The sequence below is a fragment of the Triticum urartu genome, chromosome 5 (genome assembly GCF_003073215.2).
Source record: "Triticum urartu cultivar G1812 chromosome 5, Tu2.1, whole genome shotgun sequence".
In the NCBI taxonomy this organism is placed as follows: domain Eukaryota; kingdom Viridiplantae; phylum Streptophyta; class Magnoliopsida; order Poales; family Poaceae; genus Triticum; species Triticum urartu.
In genome coordinates this window covers 162,435,427-162,460,046 of record NC_053026.1, presented here as the reverse complement: position 1 = coordinate 162,460,046, position 24,620 = coordinate 162,435,427, and the positions used below count along the sequence as shown (strand labels likewise).

The window sequence follows — 24,620 nt, the reverse complement described above, 5'->3', positions numbered from 1 at the left end:
GTTAGTCGAGACTAGCAGTCACACAAGCTCACATAATTCGTTGCCTGAATCAGTTCGAATTCTTCAGTCTCAACTTCAAGCAGAAAGGCATTATGCAACACAATTTCGACTTGAAGTCCAATCTCTAAGGAAGATTGTGGAGAACTCCAATGAGAACTGATGGGGAACGAAGCATGAAAATCAAAAAAAATTCCTATGAAACATCCAAGATCCAATCTAGGAGATGTATAGCAATTAGACGGGAGTGTGTCTACATACCCTTGTAGACCGGAAGCGTTAGCATCGTAACGCGGTTGATGTAGTTGTACTCTTCACGATCCAATCATGATCTAATCCGATCTAGTGCCAAATGGACGGCACCCCCGAGTTTAGCACATGTATGGCTAGGCAGAGTCCTCTCCTTCTTGATCCAGAAAGTGAGGGAGAGGCGGTAGATGAGATCTGAACCAACACGATGGTGTGGTGGTGGTGGCAGCGGAATTCCAGCTGGGCTTCGCCAAGCGCGTACCGATGAAACGTGGGAGGAGTTGGGAGAGGTAATGTTCAAGGGTCGAATGGTGGCTGCCCCCAACGCCCCCCTTCACCCCACCTTTATATAGGCATGGAGGGGGCTGGTGGCTTGCCCTTCAAGGCCCTTGGGTTGTTGGTCAAAGGGGAGGAAGGAAATCCCTCCTTTCCTTCCCCATCGATCGCTATCCCCTTTTTTAGGGATCCTGATCTTATCCCTTCAGGATATGATACTATTACTTTATAAGGGAGGATCTTGGTGCACCAAGACTAGGGTTGTGGTGACTTTTTGCACTACCCATGTTCATGTGGGCCCCCATGCAGGTGGGCCCCACTTCCGAACCTTCTAGAACTTTTCTGGTACAATACTGAAAAAACTCGAACTTTTTCTGGAACCCCGAAACAACTTTTCATATGTAAATATTTACCTCCGGAGCTCCCCGTGATGTCCCGTATCCCATCTGAGACTCCAAACAACCTTCATACTTTTCACTATTAATGTCTTAATAGTAACCTAGCGCCACTGAACGTTAAGTGTGCGACCCTACGAGTTCGGAACATGCAGACATGACCGAGACTCCTCTCGGGTCAATAACCAATAGCGGGACCTAGATGCCCATATTGATTCCTACATATTTGAGGAAGATCTTTCTCGGTTGAACCACGATGTCAAGGATTCAGTCAATCCCGTATGCAATTCCCTTTGTCCAGCGATCTGTTACTTGCCCGAGATTCGATCGTCAGTATCTTCATACCTAGTTCAATCTTGTTACAGACAAGTCTCTTTACTCGTTCCGTAATACAAGATCCCATGACCAAACTCATTAGTCACATGAAGCTTCTTATGATGTTGTATTACCGAATGGGCCCAAAGATATCTCTCCATCACATGGAGCGACAAATCCCAGTCTCAATCCATGCAACCTGACAGACACCTTCGGAGATACCTATAGAGCATCTTTATAATCATCCATTTACAAAGTGACGTTTGATAGCACAAAAAGTATTCTTTCGGTATCCATGAGTAGCATGATCTCATGGTCGAAGAAACTTGACATGAAGAAAGCTGTAGCAAATAACTAAACGATCTGGCGCTAAGCTTATGGTTGGGTCTTGTCCATTATATTATCTATTTATCTATAAAAATTACTTGACGGGGTCATTAGAATAAAGATAATTAGCTTAGAAAATTTCACAATAATTAGAAATATCGGACCTTTAATTCGATGTGTCTATTTCTAATCAATCACATACAACCATTAGATCTTCGTAAACCAGATGGGCTCATGCGGTCACATCTCAACTGGTTGGACCTTTAAATATCACGATCCCAACAGGTTTGAGCTATCAAACCATCCCACAATTAGTCAAAAAAGCAAATAGGAGGGTGTTTGTTTCTAGGGATTTATTGATCTAGGGACTTAAATAAGTCCCTATAAGTCTCATCTAAACCAAATAGGAGGGACTTATAGGGACTTAAAAGTGGGCATTTGGGACATATGAAATAAGACTCTCAAGGAGGGACTTATAGGGACTTATAGTTGTAATATGGTCTTATAGAGACTTATAAGTCTCAGAAACCAAACAGATAGGGACTTTTTAGGGACTTAAGACTTATAAGTTGAGACTAAAAAAAGTCCTAAGACTTATGAACCAAACAGTTGAGACTAAAAAAAGTCCTAGGACTTATGAACCAAACAGGGCCTAGGTTGGGCTATTAGACCATCCCACAACATAAATCTCATGATCTAACTGTTGAATCTAATAAGCCATTATCATTAATTAGATATCAGCCAATGAATTTCATTAATCCACCCCACGCCCAGTCAAGTCCCTACATAGGAAGCTCTTTAAAAAAATGATTCACGCCCGCTCACGTCCCATACACAAGAAGATCTTTAAAAATCCCATAATTATTACATCCCAACTCAAAAAAGGAAGTAGAATCGGATCTCTCAGATCCCATACATAGGAAGATCTTTTAAAAAAGACCGTTCACGTCCCTTACATAGGAAGGTATGAAAAAGAATAAAATTACATCCCAACTCAAAAAAGGAAGTTGTCCTCCGTACCGATATTTTACTGGAAATAAATATCTGCTTGAAGATATCATTGGGGTTTCCTGCTCCACCCATGCACCAAAACTCCCTCGAGAGAAAAAACTTCCTCGAGAGAATCCTAGCATTGTTCTTCTCCACAACTCCATGATGCCCTGGATTTTGAAGTTCCATCCAACATAGCGACAACTTGGACGCAGACGTACACGATGTCTTGGATTTTGAAGTTCCATCCACATAGCGACGGCTTGGACTCAGAGGTACACCATGAACTTCACGACCTTCACCAGGGGCTGAACACCGGCCTCTTCCATCACAAGCATGGACGGCTGCTGGACGCAGGTGTCGGACTGGACGAATCAGTATATAGGAACTAGCGTTCCCTAGCATGTCCACCATCTTCATTGGAATTGCGCTCAGCGCCGGTCCTGGAGTTACGGGGGCCCCGGGGCGAACTCAAATGAATGGGCCCAGTGACAGCATTGGAGGAAAAAATTGATTCCATACATTGATAAAAAAATATATTGCAAAGCTATAATAAACAACGGTAATTTTCCTTGGTAAATATCACTCCAAGTCATAAATAACAATTTCATACTTTAGGTGTAAATCAAACATCATAAAAGTCATGGAGCATAACAGAAAAGAAATGACATACTAGCGAACCTCCAAGCCTCCAGTAATCATGAGAAATGGCTCTGTGCATTTTTTGATGCAAAATCATGAAATGAAACTGTCAAGATAAATGTAGTCTATTTCAAACACAAGATTTTGTTCCCTTGTATGCCCTTTTTATAATCAGAATATCTCTTGATTTATTGTCAAGAGTGTCCCAGTTTCTAGGGTCATAGATATCAAAAGGAGAAGATCCTTGTTCATCTACACTTGCAGGATTCTCACAGCCACTCAAATATTTATAGGAGTCTCATATGGGCATTGTTTTCCTCAATTGTGGTCTCATTCTCAGCGGGTTGTTGTTGGCCTTGTGCCCCCTTTTTTTTCTGAGCAACTGCCCTTGTGCCCGTGTGCGTGCCTGCCTGCCTTCACAGTTGGGCTTCTGCTGGAGATAGGCCTCCCTGCCTACAGAATCTTTCTTTTTTATTTAGCATTTCATCAAGGCCCATATCTATATATAGCAGCACTAGGTCGGGGCCCCTAATTTGACTGGGCCCCGGGCCGTCACCCCTGCAGCCCTGGCCCGGGGCCAGCCCTGATTGCGCTGCGCTAGCCCCTCTCAGGTGACTGGTGACTGTCACATCAACCTCCTCTTTTTTCTAGGATTTGTTCTGTTCTTTAATTAATAATACTTTGTAGCACACCTAGAAGTTCATATGCATTATGAAGATATAGCACCCATCATTTGCATATACCCCCTTTCATTGTTTTCTTTTTTTTCGCGAATACGCAAAGCTTGCGTATCTTTCCATTGATAGAAGAAGTAGAATGAGTACAAAGGGGGTACAACACATGACACGGACGCGGGCAGGCGTGAACATGGTGCCCGGAGCAGAGAGAAGGGGATGCTCGGCCCGAATGGAGGATACATCACAACTAGACCTACCAAACCCGAACCAAGCGGCAACGCCGAACCAACACAAGAATTCCAACATCTACCAAGCCAGAATCGGGGACACCGCGAGCTCGCAAGATAACGCCTTCAAGAAGGAAGACGACGCCGGGACGCCATCGATATCCGGTCCGAGGGAGTCGGACCTAGGGTTTCCCCTGAGCTCGAAGAGGGGCGCAGCTGAAGGCCTTGACAGCGCCTCCAAGAAGGAAGCGACACCCGCGGGCGCCGCCGCTGCCAGCACCGCAAGCCGAGCAGGGATCTCTCCCTGGCCTGAAGCTGAGCAATCCCATAGCCGCCTAGTCCGGAATTGAAGTTGTGGAAGCCAAAGTTGGTCGGAACTACCATGTCTGGAGGGGGTTGGCAGGGCTGCACTTGCCGTCGGTGGGTGGCATCGCCCATGAACCCACGAGCACTGGATCTGGCAAAAGGTGGAGCCTTGAGGCATACAGGGTAGGGGTGGAGACGAAGCAAAACCTCGCGAGCAGATCTGGGGCGGCGGCGTCCAGCAGCGCCGGCAAGCTAGGACTGGAGGGACGCAGATCTGAGCTGCCGTGGCCTTAGCCGCCGTGACGTCGGCAAGCCGAGTGAGCTGGAGGGGACGCAGCCACATGGTCGCCGAGGTCGGAGCTGCCCGGCAGAGGACGCCGGCAGCAGGGGACACCGGAGAGACGCGGGCCCCAGGCAACCGGGACCGGAGCAGCACCAGCAATGATCCGCCGCGAGGAGCCCATGCCAGCCACACCATAGAAGCATCGATGCCTCCACACGAGAGTTGTCACCGTGACTCGGGGAAAGGGAGGGCCACCGGAGATGAAGGGGGGCGCCTGCACGAAAGGCAGGCCGCGGACGCCTCCACCTCCAGCCGTAGGCCTCACGCCCGGCAACAACACCAGCAGGGCTGGGTCACGCCATCGTGGAGAGGGAGGTTGCAAAGGGGGGCGCCCATGGCAAGGCCAAGAGCGCCGGATCTGCCGCCGGCCGGCAAGTTTGGGCAGCGGTTGGTGGAGGGCACCCGAGAGACGCCAGACGGGATCTCGGGGACGCGGGGCGCGGGCGGAGAGGAGGTGCGCGCGAGGGGGGCGTCCGCGGCGGCCAAGGGCGGGCGGAGGGGGAAGGGCAATGCTGGCCGGAGCGGCGAGGGCCAGGCCGGCGAGGGACCGGAGCTGGCGTCACCGGGCCAGCAGGCAGCCGCCAGGAGGGGGATATGTGGGTGGTGGGTTGCAGGTGGGGGATTGGGGGCGTGAGGATCAGATCCGCCCCGCCGCCACCTTCCTGGGGTCCGGCGCGGCTTCGCCGGCCGGCAGCGGCGGCGCTAGGTGAGGGCAGGGGAGGGGCCTCGCTCGCTGCGGCTAGGGTTCCCCCGTGCCACCCGAGCTGGGCGACACGGGGGCGGGGGCCAATCTATGTGTCTTCATTGTTTTCTTCGAACTCCTCTATTCTCTAATTAATAGCACATATATAAGTTGATTTGTGCATTGCCAAAATATGATGTATCGACAATGAAGCACACCATGTTTCTTTTCTATCACAATGGTACATTAAAACAAAATATGCATATGCATCGGAGAAAAAACTATTGATTCACTACTAGATTAGAGTACTGATAGACATCTCAGTCCACATACTTTTCTGCCCCAAAAGTTTAATTTGACAAATGTATGTATTTGTTAGTCAGACTCGCAAATAGTCCATATAGTTTGATGCAAGAAGTTTGATGCTCAAGATAACTCCCAAAGCTAATAATTGTTTTGTCAGCTGCACTACTTTAAAGAAATATATGTCAACTACCTAGCAATGCATAGTTCTTCTTTGTGCAGTTGTGAAGTTCTTTACAGTGAGATGTTATGCCTAATATTTTATCCTGGTGAAGAAGCCATGCCAAAAATGATTACTTGGCTTACAAGTGTTGTGAAAGTCACCAGAGAAGGATTTTCAAGTTAGCAAGAGGTAAGACACTTACCTTTACTTCAGTTACCAATATTGTGCTTCAAGAACATTGTATGTAATATTGAGGATTGTCTGATCAACACTAGCCAGCGACGTCGCAACCTACAGTATTAACTCCGTCCGGCGTCCAAAAACAACAACACCTCTAGCAGGTATCATCTTCTGCACGAAATCAAGTCATTTGCATGATTCATTGTATGCCAAATTGATGAATGTATTAATGGATAAACGACACTTGATCAATAAATAAGTTGCTGATGGAGATACCAGAGAGAGTAGGGTAAATATTGGTAAAACATGTTCAGTTCAACGAGATTTATATATATTGGAGAACAAGTTCAAATGAACTAGATTTATAAATATGTTTATGTGGAGATATCATTGGGTTGCTTACCATGATGAAACCAATAGAGAAACTACAGAAAAACAGGTGGACAAGGAGAGAGCAAAGTTGAAACATCCGCGAGATTTAAGCCCTTTTGCTAGAGTCAGATATTCAAATTACACATATAAACTTTTAACATTACTTTTACATGGTTAAATTCTTTCGGTGGTGAGAATATATGGATTGCTCTATGGGGAAATATTTTAACAAATATGGTAAATGGAGGTTTTGCAGAAAGAGAAGATCATGATTGTCACTCCAAATTTTATCAAAGAAATTAAAAGTGAGAAATTTAAACTCTTTTCAATACCCCCCAAATCCAATGTTCTTAATCGTTTATCCATAACAGGGTTAGTGTTGCACACAATAAATGCATGTAATTTATTTTGAAAGAGATGTTTATAAAACAATGATGGAAGTTGATGAAAGCACCAAAGGAAAAACTTAACAACAAATGTTTTTTAACAGAAAAACATTGGGGCAATGATAGAATTGCGGTATGATGATGCTAAAAAAGATTTGTCTCTGCTATAATATACCTTTTTCTAATATTGTAGCATTATCTGATCTGACTGTCTGCTATTAAATTAATAATTTGTATGCACAACAAGAGCAAGAATTTATGAGATTATAAATGATAAGGTTGGTGGTACATTGTATGCAAAGTTTGCTTCTGCGACAAGAAAGGAATACGGTAACTATTTGCAATTCATGTAACGAGTGGCTGAAAATGTAGATATACAGTGAGTATACTCTCCATCATATTAGGTACATACGTAAACTCAAGGTAAGCGATGAGATAGCAACACAACGTTTCTCATGTTTAATGAGGTAGCACAAAGACGCTTAGGCAACATATGTGCATCTACCTTGCTAGAACAACATGATGGATTCACAAACACCATCCCAACCGTTATTCAAGACCTTACCTACTGGAGTACATGGAGAATTTTAAAGTGAGCTGCATTTTTTAGACTGTCGGTAAGCTTCAGATGGAATATCTCAACGGAAGAATTGAAGAGGTATGCTCATGTACATTTTATTATTTTGAAATAGTTTATCAAAAGTCGTACTGGGAATCCAAGGAACAAAAGATTCTTTCAATTTCGTTACACGAAAGTCACATATAATTAAGTAAAAAATTGTTACACTTCAAACTATCCTAAAAATAAATACCGACTTAACTATGCTAACATGATATGGTAGGACGAATATAGTCTACTAACATGCCAAAGTATTGCAAACATGCATCAACATTTGGTCCAAATGGTTCATCACTACCAAACATTGACATATATATTATGTGATATTTTATTACACAATCTTATTATTTAGTGCAAACCAATAGTGAGAGCATCAGGAGATTGCTATATTTCATATGTACAATGCGATCATACCTATTTTCATATTTAGTAATTAAACCTTATTTTTCCTTGGGAAATATTAAAACTATGGCTAATCACAAATGTACTAATTATTTCTAAAGTTTGTTGAATATTAATGCCTAACATTGCCAATGCCGGTCCCAGGCCCGGAAAAAAGTGAAGGGGGCATAAACAAATTAACAACACGCCTTAAGTTGTATTTTCTATAATATAAAAAGAATCCTATCATCATTGAGTACCTTCACCATAGGTCAATCGAATGTACTAATTTGCATTGGCGTGTCTGCTCACACATATACTTACATTTTTACAGAACTAACTTATTAGTATCTCGGTCCAAGTCCCCGATCAGGAGCACACGGTCACGGAGTGGTGGCTGAGCGCGAAAGAGCTCGCGCCGCCGGCGCATCGGAAGGCCCTCAAATCCATCGCGCTGCTTGTGCCCTGGATGCTATGGAAGCACAGGAATGCGTGTGTCTTCGACAACGCCACGCCATCCATCGAATCACTAGTGGATAGGATCAAGGACGAGACCCCGTGTTGGGCTAAAGCAGGAGCCCAGGGACTTCGGGTTGTTCTGCCCACAACCTGGGATGTCCACTGATTTTGTGCTTTTCTATGTACTGCTTACCTCCTAGGAGGATTGTTCTACCTTTTCCATGAAATGAAATGCAAAGGTCCTTTGCGTTTTCTCGAAAAAAAAAAACCTATTAGTATCTACCTCATTCAACAATTATAGAGCACTTACAAAAAGACTCGCATTCAACAATTATAGTATCTCGGTCCAAGTTTTTCCAAAATTTGAAAGAAAAATGATGAAATATTTACCAATAACAAGCATTTCTTAATTACATTGTATTGGTTGGATCGCACAAACACATCAAAATGTTAAGAAAAAACCACATGGTATGTGTGGTAAGCCACTTACTATTTGGATGAAATTGAGATATGATGCTCTAGGTGATTCGATAATAGATTAAAAATAAAAAAGGGAAATATATGACTAAGAAAAGAAGAAGGGGGACCTGCAGGTCGGACTTCGAACTTCGGAGATTGTTGACGCCGTGGAGGATGACGACGATGTTGCCGGCTACCTCGAGCGGGAATACCGACGATGTGCCTAGCCTGCGCACTTGGGGAGTAACACTCAAGCTGGATCCAAGCAAGCTGCGGGAGACGATATCCACGCCCAAATCAATTGCACGGACACCTACAACAACGGCACCTTGCAGGTCAATCACCACGCCTCCTCCTTGCTGCAGTTGATCCTTGGGGCCTACTATCCCTCCACCGCCTTTCAAAATCCTAGGATACGAGGAACCATACCAACCGCGGTCGATGGCCACACTGGAAGCACCAGCTGCGGACGTGGCTACAGGTGAGCACGAACGACCTCAAGGCAGCAAATCAAGAGAGCAAGCTGATGGGAGCTATCGAGTAGCATCAATTTTGGAGTGAGCAGAGTGAATAAGGAAATGAGAAAGGGGATCGGGCCAGAGTCGTGCATCTAAACTGTGGGGTCCCAGCTTGGCCCACACTCGTTCCATCTAAACTGTGGGGTCCCATCTAAACTCCCCCCCGAGCAACCATTCCACAGTCCCAGCTCGGCCCATACTCGTTCGGCTTCTTCAAAAGAGGTGGTGCGATGACTTCACGTTTCTGATGCAGAGTTGGCAGAAGTAAGCGTTTGTCCAGCCTCGCCGCTGGAGTCTGTTATTGCACCAGAGCCGATCCCAGAGGAGAAACCAGACAAATATTTTGATTTTGCCCGGCGCCCAGGCCTTCCACACCAAACGGTCAAAATGGGTCACCATTCTACCCTAGAACTACGCCAGGTAGGCCGATTTTGCTGTGTACTTTCTTGAGCTGGCTCTGCACCACATCAGGTCGTCTGGCACTCCTGGCTGCAGCTGCGCGTCCGTCCCCTGGAGCAGGCGATGAAGGGCAAGGGCGTCCGGCAGGAGATGGTTGTTGTTGCCGTGGGCTAGGTCGTGGATCCAAGTGTCGTCACTGAGGGCTTCCCGCACTGATCTGTTCTTGCGCCGCGAGTAGCTGAACAGCCTTGGGAATTGCTGCGAGAGGCAGCCCTGGCAGATCTAGGTGACGTTTCCTCTAGTGCCAGGACGACGAGGTTTCGGGCGCCAACTGCAAGGTCAACTGGCCGGCGGTCTGTGCCCCGACGGAGCAAGGAGGCCTGGGCATCGCACGAGGACGCGGCGGCCGGCCATCGGTAGCAGCTTGCCCTTCCAGCCCGCAAGCCTTGCCTTGATTCTGTCGATGATGAACTGGAGGTGGACCAAGCGAAGGCGTCCCGTAGAGACCGGCAACCCAAGGTATTTGATTGGGAAGGGAGCGATGGAGCCTGCAAAACCCTGGAGCACCTCCTCGACGTTGATGTTCTCACAACGGATCAGCGAGACCGTGGATTTGGCCGGGTTGATGCAGAGCCCCGTTGCCTCGCCGAAGTCGCTAAGGATGTGCAGCAGAGAATCTACCTCTTCTCGTCTAGGGTTTATGAAGATAACTTCGTCATCAGCGTAGAGGCTTACACGAAGCGCCAGGTCGTGGCCTGGGAGGCGATGTAACAGCTGATGATCTACCGCTGCCGTGATGAGGTGGTGCAGTGGGTCGATTGCCAAAATGAAGAGGAAGGGGGAGAGCGGGTCTCCCTGGCGTAACCCACGGTGATGGAGGATGCTTGGGCCAACCGAACCGTTGAGAGAGACCGCTAAAGAAGCCGAGACGAGCAGGCGAGCCACCCAGTCCCGCCATCGTGCACTAAACCCTAGCTGTTGGAGCAGCTCCAGCAGGTATTCCTAGGAGACGGAGTCGAACGCCTTTGCTATGTCTAACTTAACTAGTAGGCCCGGCGTTTTGCGACGGTGAAGGGCGTGGACGGAGTTCTGTACGAAAAGAAAGCTGTCGTGGATGCACTTCGACTTCAGGAATGCCATCTGCGTCGGTGAGATGATGGAGTCGATGACTGACGCCAATCTAATCGAGAGAACCTTGGAGATGCGGTTCGCGAGTTGCACGGCCACGGCTTGTACCGGCATGGCCCAGGCGCGGTCCAGCTCCTCGCCGCTGCTACCTCTTGAGCACTGTGTTGGTTTTCCCATGAAGAGGAAAGGGTGATGCAGCAAAGTAGCATAAGTGTTTCCCTCAGTTTTTGAGAACCAAGGTATCAATCCAGTAGGAGGCTACGCACGAGTCCCTCGCACATGCACAAAACAAATAAATCCTCGCAACCAACACGATAAGGGGTTGTGAATCCCTACACGGTCACTTACGAGAGTGAGATCTGATAGATATGATAAGATAATATTTTTGGTATTTTTATGATAAAGATGCAAAGTAAAATAAAAGGCAATGAAAATAACTAAGTATTGGAAGATTAATATGATGAAGATAGACCCGGGGGCCATAGGTTTCACTAGTGACTTCTCTCAAGAGCATATGTATTTTACGGTGGGTGAACAAATTATTGTTGAGCAATTGGTATGAGAATATATAGGCATAGTTATGAGAATATATAGGTATGATCATGTATATAGGCATCACGTCCAAGACAAGTAGACCGACTCCTGCCTGCATCTACTACTATTACTCCACACATCGACCGCTATCCAGCATGCATTTAGAGTATTAAGTTCATAAGAACAGAGTAACGCCTTAAGCAAAATGACATGATGTAGAGGGATAAATTCATGCAATATGATAAAAAAACCATCTTGTTATCCTCGATGGCAACAATACAATACGTGCCTTGCTGCCCCTACTGTCATTGGGAAAGGACACCGCAAGATTGAACCCAAAGCTAAGCACTTCTCCCATTGCAAGAAAGATCAATCTAGTAGGCCAAACCAAACTGATAATTCGAAGAGACTTGCAAAGATAACTAATCATACATAAAAGAATTCAGAAAAGATTCAAATATTGTTCATAGATAAACTTGATCATAAACCCACAATTCATCGGTCTCAACAAACACACTGCAAAAGAAGATTACATCAAATAGATCTCCACAAGATAGGGGGAGAACTTTGTATTGTGATCCAAAAAGAGAGAAGAAGCCATCTAGCTAATAACTATGGACCCGTAGGTCTGAGGTAAACTACTCACACTTCATCGGAGAGGCTATGGTGTTGATGTAGAAGCCCTCCGTGATCGATGCCCCCTCCGGCGGAGCTCCGGAACAGGCCCCAAGATGGGATCTAGTGGATACAGAAAGTTACGGCGGTGGAATTAGGGTTTTGGCTCCGTATCTGATTATTTGGGGGTGCGTAGGTATATAAAGGAGGAAGAAGTACGTTAGTGGAGCAACAGGGGGCCCATGAGGGTGGAGGGCGCGCCTATGGGGGGGGGGGGTAGGCGCGCCCCCTACCTCGTGGCCTCGCCGTTGGTTGCTTGACGTAGGGTCCAAGTCTCCTGGATCATGTTCAGTGAGAAAATCATGTTCCCGAAGGTTTCATTCTGTTTGGACTCCGTTTGATATTCCTTTTCTTTGAAACCCTAAAATAAGAAAAAAAAAGCAATTCTGGGCTGGGCCTCCGGTTAATAGGTTAGTCCCAAAAATAATATAAAAGTTTATAATAAAGCCCAATAATGTCCAAAACAGTAGATAATATAGCATGGGGCAATCAAAAATTATAGATACGTTGGAGACGTATCAAGCATCCCCAGGCTTAATTCCTACTCGTCCTCGAGTAGGTAAATGATAAAAACAGAATTTTTGATGTGAAATGCTACTTGGCATAATTTCAATGTAATTCTTCTTAATTGTGGCATGAATATTCAGATCCAAAAGATTCAAGATAAAAGTTTAATATAGAAATAATAATACTTCAAGCATACTAATTAAGCAATTATGTCTTCTCGAAATAACATGGCCAAAGAGAGTTCATCCCTACAAAATCATATAGTTTAGTCATGCTCCATTTTTGTCACACAAGAATGCTCTCATCATGCACAACCCCGATGACAAGCCAAGCAATTGTTTCATACTTTAGTAATCTCAAACTTTATAAACCTTCACGCAATACATGAGCATGAGCCATGGATATAGCACTATGGGTGGAATAGAGTATAATGATGGGGGTTATGTGGAGAAGACAAAAAGGAGAAAGTCTCACATCAACGAGGCTAATCAATAGGCTATGGAGATGCTCATCGATTGATGTTAATGCAAGGAGTAGGGATTGCCATGCAACGGATGTACTAGAGCTATAAATGTATGAAAGCTCAACAAAAGAAACTAGTGGGTGTGCATCCAACTTGCTTGCTCACGAAGACCTAGGGTACTTGAGGAGGCCCATTGTTGGAATATACAAGCCAAGTTCTATAATGAAAAATTCCCACTAGTATATGAAAGTGACGAAACAAGAGACTCTCTATCATGAAGATCATGGTGCTACTTTGAAGCACAAGTGTGGAAAAAGGATATTAGCATTGTCCCTTTTTATTTCTTTTTTGGGGCCTTCATTTTTTTATTTGGCCTTTCTCTTTTTTTATTGGGACAATGCTCTATTAAATGATGATCATCACACTTCTATTTATTTTCAACTCGATGATTACAACTCGATACTAGAACAAGGTATGACTCTATATGAATGCCTCCGGCGGTGTACCGGGATATGCAATGAATCAAGTGTGACATGTATGAAAAATTATGAACGGTGGCTTTGCCACAAATACGATGTCAACTACATGATCATGCAAAGCAATATGACAATGATGAACGTGTCATGATAAACGAAATGGTGGAAAGTTGCATGGCAATATATCTCAGAATGGCTATGGAAATGCCATAATAGGTAGGTTTGGTGGCTGTTTTGAGGAAGATATAAGGAGGTTTATGTGTGAAAGAGCGTATCATATTGTAATGCCCGGGTAATTAAGCTACAGTAATCCCACGCTAATGGAGCCACGTTACCTACGTTACTGTTGCTAATCGATCGTTAGATCAAAACCGGACCAAAATTCAAATTCAAACTTTGGTAAATAATAAAAGTTTTCAAACATTGAGATAAAAATGTTCGGTTTGTACTAAATTTTATATAGATAATTGTGGTGTAGGAGACCCAGTTTTATAAAATGCATAAATGTTTTAAATTGAATTGAAACACAAGAGAAAATAAATAAAAGAAAGAAAATACGAAAAAGGACAAAACAACAAAAAAAAGAGAAAGCCCCCCCTCGCTGGGCCTCGGCCCAGCTGGCCACGGGGCTAGCCCGGCCGGCCCAGCCGACCCACTCCCGCACCCCCTGGCCTACTAGGCCTCCTCCCCTCCCCGTGACCTAGCATCGATCCCCACTCTCCCCTCACCCTCCCTCCTCTCGCTCCCCCCTGAACCAGATCGGGACGCAACGCCCCCCCTTGCTAGCCCCCGCCGCCCCTGGCGCCCGTCGCCACCACCGCTCCGCCATCGCCAAGCCGCCTCCTTGCCGGAGAGGGGACGGATCCCGGGGGCCCTGCCGCGGATCCGGCCTCCCTCGCCACCTGCCCACGACCACGCTGAAGCGGGACCCCGCCCGACGTGCTCGACGCCGGCGCCGCATCGCCACGCGTCGTCGTCGGACCCCGCCGGAACGCCTCCTCGACTCCACCGCTCCCTGCCGTCGCGTTCGCCCTGCATCGGGCCTCCCCTGCAACGCGGGTGAGGAACCCCCGTCTCCTCCTTTCCCCTGTCCTCGTCGCGCACAGCCGGCCCCGTGTCCGTCCTCGCCTCGCTGCCCGCGGCAGTGCGTGCCCCGGGTCATCCTGGCGCAAGCACCGCGTCCACTGCCCGCGCTCCCGCCGCCCAGTCCACTGTCGTTTCCCTGCCCTGCCTCTGCTGTGCTGCTGCGTATGACTGCCGCCGCCGCCGGTGCCTTTCCCCGCGCGCCCGTCGGAGTTCTGGCTCCTCCGCCCACTGACCACATGTTGTCGCGCTGGCGGCCGATGTTGCCGGTCCTTGCCTGCGGCCCCTCCTACTCGCCAGCCGACGCGCGCCCACCCTTGCAGTGGCCGTTGCTGCGGCCTTGGGCGTGCGCCCGGGCGGTCTGGGTGCTCGTATCACCCCGGCGCCCGCAACCCGCCTCACCGCGCGCCCGTTAAGCCCTCTGGGCAGCTGACCAGTGGGCCCACGCCCCAGGACGTTTAAAAAAATATGTATGTAAATAAATAATTAATATTAAAAATAATTAATTAATTTAATTAACTCTGATTAAATTAGCTAATTATGTTTAATTAACCTAATGACTAATTAACCTAATTAACTACTGATAATTAACTAAACAGAGAATGACAGGTGGGTCCCACTGGACCCACACATTAGGTTGACCGGGTCAACGGTCAATTTTGACTGCTGACGTCATGCTGACGTCAGCATGCACTGTTAAGGATAATGTTGATTTTAAATAATTAAAAAAAATCCTAAAAATGATTTAAATCTTTTAAAATTAATGATAAATAAACCGTAGCTCGGATGGAACCACTTTGTACATGAAAGTTGCTCAGAACGACGAGACGATTCCGGATACGCAACCCGTTCGTCCGCCACATCCCCCTAACCTATCGAACTCGCAAATTTCCCCCTCCGGCTCCTCTGTCCAAAAACGCGAAACGCTGGGGATACTTTCCCGGATGTTTCCCCCTTCACCGGTATCATCGCGTACCGTGTTAGGGCACCTCTAACACCGTTACTTGTCATGTCATGCATCGCTATGCACCTGCTTGCTTAAATATTTATTGTTTCTTCCCCCTCTTCTCTCGCTAGACACCGAGACCGACGCCGCTGCTACCCAGTACGACTACGGTGTTGGCAACCACTCTCTCTTGCCAGAGCAACCAGGCAAGCCCCCCCCTTGATCACCAGATATCGCCTACTCTCCTCTATACTGCTTGCATTAGAGTAGTGTAGCATGTTACTGCTTCCCGTTAATCCTATACTGATGCATAGCCTGTCCTTGCTATTACTGTTGTTACCTTTACCTGCAATCCTAATGCTTAGTATAGGATGCTAGTATTTCCATCTGTGGCCCTACATTCTTGTCCGTCTGCCTTGCTATACTATCGGGCCGTGATCACTCGGGAGTTGATCACGGGTATATATTATATACTTTATACATGATACATGTGGTGACTAAAGACGGGTCGGCTTGAGGAGCACCCGCGAGTGGAGTTTTGAGGCGGAGCGACAGGGCAGGTTCCGACCACCTAGGAGAGAGGTGGGCCTGGCCCTGGTCGGCGTTCGCGGATACTTAACACGCTTAACGAGATCTGGGTATTTGATCTGAGTCTGGCCATTTGGTCTATACGCACTAACCATCTACGCGGGAGTAGTTATGGGTATCCCGGCGTCGTGGTATCAGCCGAAGCCTTCGTGACGTCAGCGACTGAGTGGCGCGCGCCAGATTGGAACGTAAGCCTGCTCTTGTATTAAGGGGGCTAGTTCTGCTTCCGGCCGCGTTCGCAACGTGCAGGTGTGCTAAGGGCGATGGGCCCAGACCCCTGTGCGCTTAGGTTTAGACCGGCGTGCTGACCTCTCTGTTGTGCCTTGGTGGGGCTGCGACGTGTTGATCTTCCGAGGCCGGGCATGACCCAGGAAAGTGTGTCCGGCCAAATGGGATCGAGCGTGTTGGGGTATGTGGTGCACCCCTGCAGGGAAGTTAATCTATTCGAATAGCCGTGATCTTCGGTAAGAGGACGATTTGGAGTTGTACCTTGACCTTATGACAACTAGAACCAGATACTTAATAAAACACACCCTTCCAAGTGCCAGATACAACCGGTGGTCGCTCTCTCATAGGGCGACGAGGGGAGGATCATCGGTTAGGATTATGCTATGCGATGCCACTTGGAGGACTACGGTCTACTCTCTTCTACATGATGCAAGGCGGAGGCTGCCAGAAGCGTAGACTTCGAAAGGACTAGTTATCCCCCTCTTATTCTGGCATTCTGCAGTTCAGTCCACATATGATACCCTTATTCCATTTGATACCCATGCATATGTAGTGTAGCTCCTTGCTTGCGAGTACTTTGGATGAGTACTCACGGTTGCTTTCTCCCTCTTTTCCCCCTATCCCTTCTACCTGGTTGTCGCAACCAGATGTTGGAGCCCAGGAGCCAGACGCCACCGTCGACGACGACTCCTACTACACTCGGAGGTGCCTACTACTACGTGCTGCCCGTTGACGACGACCAGGAGTAGTTAGGAGGATCCCAGGCAGGAGGCCTGCGCCTCTTTCGATCTGTATCCCAGTTTGTGCTAGCCTTCTTAAGGCAAACTTGTTTAACTTATGTCTGTACTCAGATATTGTTGCTTCCGCTGACTCGTCTATGATCGAGCTCTTGTATTCGAGCCCTCGAGGCCCCTGGCTTGTAATATGATGCTTGTATGACTTATTTTATTTGTAGAGTTGTGTTGCGATATCTTCCCGTGAGTCCCTGATCTTGATCGTACACGTTTGCGGTATGATTAGTGTACGATTAAATCGGGGGCGTCACACATATCACGGGGTTTGGATGCACCGATGAAGTTTGCACCAACTCTCAATGTGAGAAAGGGCAATGCACGGTACCGAAGAGGCTAGCAATGATGGAAGGGTGAGAGTGCGTATAATCCATGGACTCAACATTAGTCATAAAGAACTCACATACTTATTGCAAAAATCTACAATTCATCAAAAACCAAGCACTACGCGCATGCTCTTAGGGGGATAGATTGGTAGGAAAAGACCATCGCTCGTCCCCGACGGCCACTCATAAGGAGGACAATGAAAGAACACCTCATGTTTCAAATTTGTTACATAACGTTTACCATACGTGCATGCTACGGGACTTGCAAACTTCAACACAAGTATTTCTCAATTTCAAAACTACTCAACTAGCACAACTTTAATATCACTACCTGTTGGGGAACGTAGTAATTTCAAAAAAAAAATCCTACGCACACGCAAGATCATGGTGATGCATAGCAACGAGAGGGGAGAGTGTGATCTACGTACCCTTGTAGACCGAAAGCGGAAGCGTTAGCACAACGCGGTTGATGTAGTCGAACGTCTTCACGGCCCGACCGATCAAGCACCGAAACTACGGCACCTCCGAGTTCTAGCACACGTTCAGCTCGATGACGATCCCCGGACTCCGATCCAGCAAAGTGTCGGGGAAGAGTTCCGTTAGCATGACGACGTGGTGATGATCTTGATGTACTACCGTCACAGGGCTTCGCCTAAGCACCGCTACAATATTATCGAGGATTATGGTGGAAGGGGGCACCGCACACGGCTAAGAATATGATCACGTGGATCAACTTGTGTGTCTATGGGTGCCCCTGCCCCCGTATATAAAGGAGCAAGGGGGAGGAGGCCGGCCCTAGGAGGGGCGCGCCAAGTGTGGAGTCCTACTAGGACTCCCTAGTCCTAGTAGGATTCCACCTCCCATATGGAATAGGAAAAGAGGAAGGGAAAAGGAGAAGGAAGGAAGGGGGCGCCCCCCTTCCCTAGTCCAATTCGGACCAGACCAAGGGGAGGGGTGCGGCCATATGGCCCAATAAGGCCCAATACATATTCCCGTAACTCTCCGGTACTCCGAAAAATACTCGAATCACTCGGAACCTTTCCGATGTCCGAATATAGTCGTCCAATATATCGATCTTTACGTCTCGACCATTTCAAGACTCCTCGTTATATCCCCGATCTCATCCGGGACTCCAAACTCCTTCGGTACATCAAAACTCATAAACTCATAATATAACTGTCATCGAAACGTTAAGCGTGCGGACCCTACGGGTTCGAGAACAATGTAGACATGACCGAGACACGTCTCTAGTCAATAACCAATAGCGGAACCTGGATGCTCATACTGGCTCCCACATATTCTACGAAGATCTTTATCAGTCAGACCGCATAACAACATACGTTGTTCACTTTGTCATTGGTATGTTACTTGCCCGAGATTCGATCGTCGGTATCTTAATACCTAGTTCAATCTCGTTACCGGCAAGTCTCTTTACTCGTTCCGTAATACATCATCTCACAACTAACTCATTAGTTGCAATGCTTGCAAGGCTTATGTGATGTGCATTACCGAGAGGGGCCAGAGATACCTCTCCGACAATCGGAGTGACAAATCCTAATCTCGAAATACGCCAACCCACCATGTACCTTTGGAGACACCTGTAGAGCTCCTTTATAATCACCCAGTTACGTTGTGACGTTTGGTAGCACACAAAGTGTTCCTCCGACAAACGGGAGTTGCATAATCTCATAGTCATAGGAATATGTATAAGTCATGAAGAAAGCAATAGCAACATACTAAACGATCGGGTGCCAAGCTAATGGAATGGGTCATGTCAATCACATCATTCTTCTAATGATGTGATCCCGTTAATTCAAATAACAACTCTTTTGTTCATGGTTAGGAAACATAACCATCTTCGATTAACAAGCTAGTCAAGTAGAGGCATACTAGTGACACTCTGTTTGTCTATGTATTCACACATGTATTATGTTTCTGGTTAATACAATTCTAGCATGAATAATAAACATTTATCATGATATAAGGAAATAAATAATAACTTTATTATTGCCTCTAGGGCATATTTCCTTCAGTCTCCCACTTGCACTAGAGTCAATAATCTAGTTCACATCGCCATGTGATTCAACACTAATAGTTCACATCACCATGTGATTAACACCCATAGTTCACATCGTCATGTGACCTATACCCAAAGGGTTTACTAGAGTCAATAATCTAGTTCACATCGTTTATGTGATTAACACCCAAAGAGTACTAAGGTGTGATCATGTTTTGCTTGTGAGATAATATTAGTCAACGGGTCTGTCACATACAGATCCGTAAGTATTTTGCGAACTCTATGTCTACAATGCTCTGCACGGAGCTACTCTAGCTAATTGCTCCCACTTTCAATATGTATCTAGATCGAGACTTAGAGTCATCCAGATCTGTGTCAAAACTTGCATCGACATAACTTTTTACGACGAACCTTTTGTCACCTCCATAATTGAGAAATATTTCCTTATTCCACTAAGGATAATTTTGACCGTTGTCCAGTAATCTACTCTTAGATCACTATTGTACTCCCTTGCTTAACACAGTGTAGGGTATACAATAGATCTGGTACACAGCATGGCATACTTTATAGAACCTATGGCTGAGGCATAGGGAATGACTTTCATTCTCTTTCTATTTTCTGCCGTGGTCGGGCTTTGAGTCTTACTCAATTTCACACCTTGTAACACACCAGAGAACTCTTTCTTTGACTGTTCCAATTTTTAAACTACTTCAAAATATTGTCAAGGTATGTACTCATTGAAAAAAAACTTATCAAGCGTCTTGATCTATCTCTATAGATCTTGATGCTTAATATGTAAGCAGCTTCACCGAGGTCTTTCTTTGAAAAACTTCCTTTCAAAAACTCCTTTATGCTTTGCAGAATAATTCTACATTATTTCCGATCAACAATATGTCATTCACATATACTTATCAGAAATGCTGTAGTGCTCCCACTCACTTTCTTGTAAATACAGGCTTCACCGCAAGTCTGTATAAAACTATATGCTTTGATCATACTATCAAAGCGTTTATTCCAACTCCGAGAGGCTTGCACCAGTCCATAAATGGATCGCTGGAGCTTGCACACTTTGTTAGCTCCTTTTGGATCGACAAAACCTTCCGGCTGCATCATATACAACTCTTCTTCCAGAAATCCATTCAGGAATGCAGTTTTGACATCCATTTGCTGATTCATAAAATGCGCAATTGCTAACATGATTCGGACAGACTTAAGCATAGATACGAGTGAGAAACTCTCATCGTAGTCAACACCTTGAACTTGTCGAAAACCTTTTTGCGACAATTCTAGCTTTGTAGATAGTAACACTACTATCAGCGTCCGTCTTCCTCTTGAAGATCCATTTAATCTCAATGGCTCGCCGATCATTGGGCAAGTCAATCAAAGTCCATACTTTGTTCTCATACATGGATCTCATCTCAGATTTCATGGCCTCAAGCCATTTCGCGGAATCTGGGCTCATCATCGCTTCCTCATAGTTCGTAGGCTCGTCATGGTCAAGTAACATGACCTCCAGAACAGGATTACCGTACCACTCTGGTGCGGATCTCACTCTGGTTTACCTACGAGGTTTCGGTAGTAACTTGATCTGAAGTTACATGATCATCATCATTAGCTTCCTCACTAATTGGTGTAGTAGTCACAGAACAGATTTCTGTGATGAACTACTTTCCAATAAGGGAGCAGGTACAGTTACCTCATCAAGTTCTACTTTCCTCCCACTCACTTCTTTCGAGAGAAACTCCTTCTCTAGAAAGGATCCATTCTCAGCAACGAATGTCTTGCCTTCGGATCTGTGATAGAAGGTGTACCCAATAGTCTCCTTTGGGTATCCTATGAAGACATATTTCTCCGATTTGGGTTTGAGCTTATCAGGATGAAACTTTTTCACATAAGCATGCACACCCAAACTTTAAGAAACGACAACTTTGGTTTCTTGCCAAACCACAGTTCAGATTGTGTTGTCTCAACGGACTTAGATGGTACTTAGATGGTGCCCTTTTAAACGTGAATGCAGCTGTCTTTAATGCATAACCCCAAAACGATAGTGGTAGATCGGTAAGAGACATCATAGATCGCACCATATCTAATAAAGTACGGTTATGATGTTCGGACACACCATTATGCTGTGGTGTTCCAGGTGGCGTGAGTAGTGAAACTATTTCACATTGTTTTAACTGAAGGCCAGACTCGTAACTCAAATATTTTACCTCTGCGATCATATCGTAGAAACTTTTATTTTCTTGTTACGATGATTCTCCACTTCACTCTGAAATTCTTTGAACTTTTCAAATATTTCAGACTTGTGTTTCATTAAGTAGATATACCCATATCTGCTCAAATCATCTATGAAGGTCAGAAAATAATGATACCCGCCGAGCCTTAACACTCATCGGATCTCATACATCAGTATGTATTATTTCCAATAAGTCAGTTGCTCGCTCCATAGTTCCGGAGAACGGCGTTTTAGTCATCTTGCCCATGAGGCATGGTTCGCAAGCATCAACGATTCATAATCAAGTGATTCCAAAAACCCATTAGCATGGAGTTCTTCATGCGCTTTACACCAATATGACCTAAACGGCAGTGCTACAAATAAGTTGCACTATCATTATTAACTTTGCATCTTTTGTTTTCAATATTATGATTATGTGTATCACTACAATCGAGATCCAACGAACTATTTTCATTGGGTGTGTAATCATATAAGGTTTTATTCATGTAACCAGAACAACAATTTATTCTCTTACTTAAATGAATAACCGTATTACAATAAACATGATCAAATCATATTCATGCTCAACGCAAACACCAAATAACACTTATTCAGGTTCAACACTAATCCCGAAAGTATAGGGAGTGTGTGATGATGATCATGTCAATCTTGGAACCACTTCCAACACACATCATCACTTCACCCTTAATTAGTCTCTGTTTATTCTGCAACTCCCGTTTCGAGTTACTAATCTTAGCAACTGAACTAGTATCAAATACTGAGGGGTTGCTATAAACACTAGTAAAGTACACATCAATAACATGTATATCAAATATACTTATGTTCACCTTTGCCATCCTTCTTATCTGCCAATCACTTGGGGTAGTTCCGCTTCCAGTGACCAGTCCCTTTGCAGTAGAAACACTTAGTCTCAGGCTTAGGACCAGACTTGGGCTTCTTCACTTGAGCAACAACTTGCTTGCTGTTCTTCTTGAAGTTCCCCTTCTTCCCTCTGCCCTTTTCTTGAAACTAGTGGTCTTGTCTACCATCAACACTTGATGTTTTTCTCGATTTCTACCTTCGTCAATTTCCGCATTACGAAGAGCTTGGGAATCGTTTCCGTTATCCCTTGCATATCATAGTTCATCACGAAGTTCTACTAACTTGGTGATGGTGACTAGAGAATTCTGTTAATCACTATCTTATCTGGAAGATTAACTCCCACTTGATTCAAGCGATTGTAGTACTCAGACAATCTGAGCACATGCTCACTAGTTGAGCGATTCTCCTCCATCTTTTAGCTATAGAACTTGTTGGAGACTTCATATCTCTCAACTCGGGTATTTGCTTGAAATATTAACTTCAACTCCTGGAACATCTCATATGCTCCATGACGTTCAAAATGTCTTTGAAGTCCCGGTTCTAAGCCATTAAGCATGGTGCACTAAACTATCAAGTAGTCATCATATTGAGCTAGCCAAACATTCATAACGTCTGCATCTGCTCCTGCAATAGGTCCGTCACCTAGCGGTGCATCAAGGAAATAATTCTTCTGTGCAGCAATGAGGATAAACCTCAGATCACGGATCCAATCCGCATCATTGCTACTAACATCTTTCAACACAATTTTCTCTAGAAACATATCAAAATAAACACAGGGAAGCAACAACGCGAGCTATTGATCTACAACATAATTTGCAAAATACTACCAGGACTAAGTTCATGATAAATTTAAGTTCAATTAATCATATTACTTAAGAACTCCCACTTAGATAGACATCCCTCTAATCCTCTAAGTGATTACGTGATCCAAATCAACTAAACCATGTCCGATCATCACGTGAGATGGAGTAGTTTCATTGGTGAACATCGCTATGTTGATCATATCTGCTATATGATTCACGCTCGACCTTTCGGTCTCCGTGTTCCGAGGCCATATCTGTATATGCTTGGCTCGTCAAGTATAACCTGAGTATTCTGCGTGTGCAACTGTTTTGCACCAGTTGTATTTGAACGTAGAGCCTATCACACCCGATCATCACGTGGTGTCTCAGCACGAAGAACTTTCGCAACGGTGCATACTCAGGGAGAACACTTCTTGATAATTAGTGAGAGATCATCTTATAATGCTACCGTCAATCAAAGCAAGATAAGATGCATAAAAGATAAACATCACATGCAATCAATATAAGTGATATGATATGGCCACCATCATCTTGTGCTTGTGATCTCCATCTTTGAAGCACCGTCATGATCACCATCGCCACCGGCGCGACACCTTGATCTCCATCGTAGCATCGTTGTCGTCTCGCCAATCTTATGCTTCCACGACTATCGCTACCGCTTAGTGATAAAGTAAAGCATTACAGCGCGATTGCATTGCATACAATAAAGCGACAACCATATGGCTCCTGCCAGTTGCCGATAACTCGGTTACAAAACATGATCATCTCATACAATAAAATTTAGCATCATGTCTTCACCATATCACATCACAACATGCCCTGCAAAAACAAGTTAGACGTCCTCTACTTTGTTGTTGCAAGTTTTACGTGGCTGCTACGGGCTTAAGCAAGAACCAATCTTACCTACGCATCAAAACCACAACGATAGTTTGTCAAGTTGGTGCTGTTTTAACCTTCGCAAGGACCGGGCATAGCCACACTCGGTTCAACTAAAGTTGGAGAAACTTTCACCCGCTAGCCACCTTTGTGCAAAGCACGTCGGAAGAACCGGTCTCGCATAAGCGTACGCGTAATGTCGGTCCGGGCCGCTTCGTCCAACAATACCGCCGAACCAAAGTATGACATGCTGGTAAGCAGCATGACTTATATCGCCCACAACTCACTTGTGTTCTACTCGTGCATATAACATCAACACATAAAACCTAGGCTCGGATGCCACTGTTGGGGAACGTAGTAATTTCAAAAAAAAATTCCTACGCACATGCAAGATCATGGTGATGCATAGCAACGAGA

At 45.5% G+C, this 24,620-nt stretch overlaps 1 long non-coding RNA gene across 2 annotated transcripts; it reads right to left on the bottom strand.

The window, feature by feature from the left end:
• Window positions 1–2,390: 2,390 nt before the first annotated feature.
• On the bottom strand, window positions 2,391–9,437 carry LOC125508265. 2 transcript variants are annotated; one of them, XR_007283340.1, is made up of 3 exons: window positions 9,178–9,392; window positions 8,877–9,061; window positions 2,391–6,243 (listed from the first exon to the last, which is right to left on the bottom strand). It is a non-coding gene; the product is annotated as an uncharacterized LOC125508265 (long non-coding RNA). The 2 variants fall into 2 exon arrangements; XR_007283339.1 differs by having other exon boundaries at window positions 8,877–9,437.
• Window positions 9,438–24,620: the final 15,183 nt, after the last annotated feature.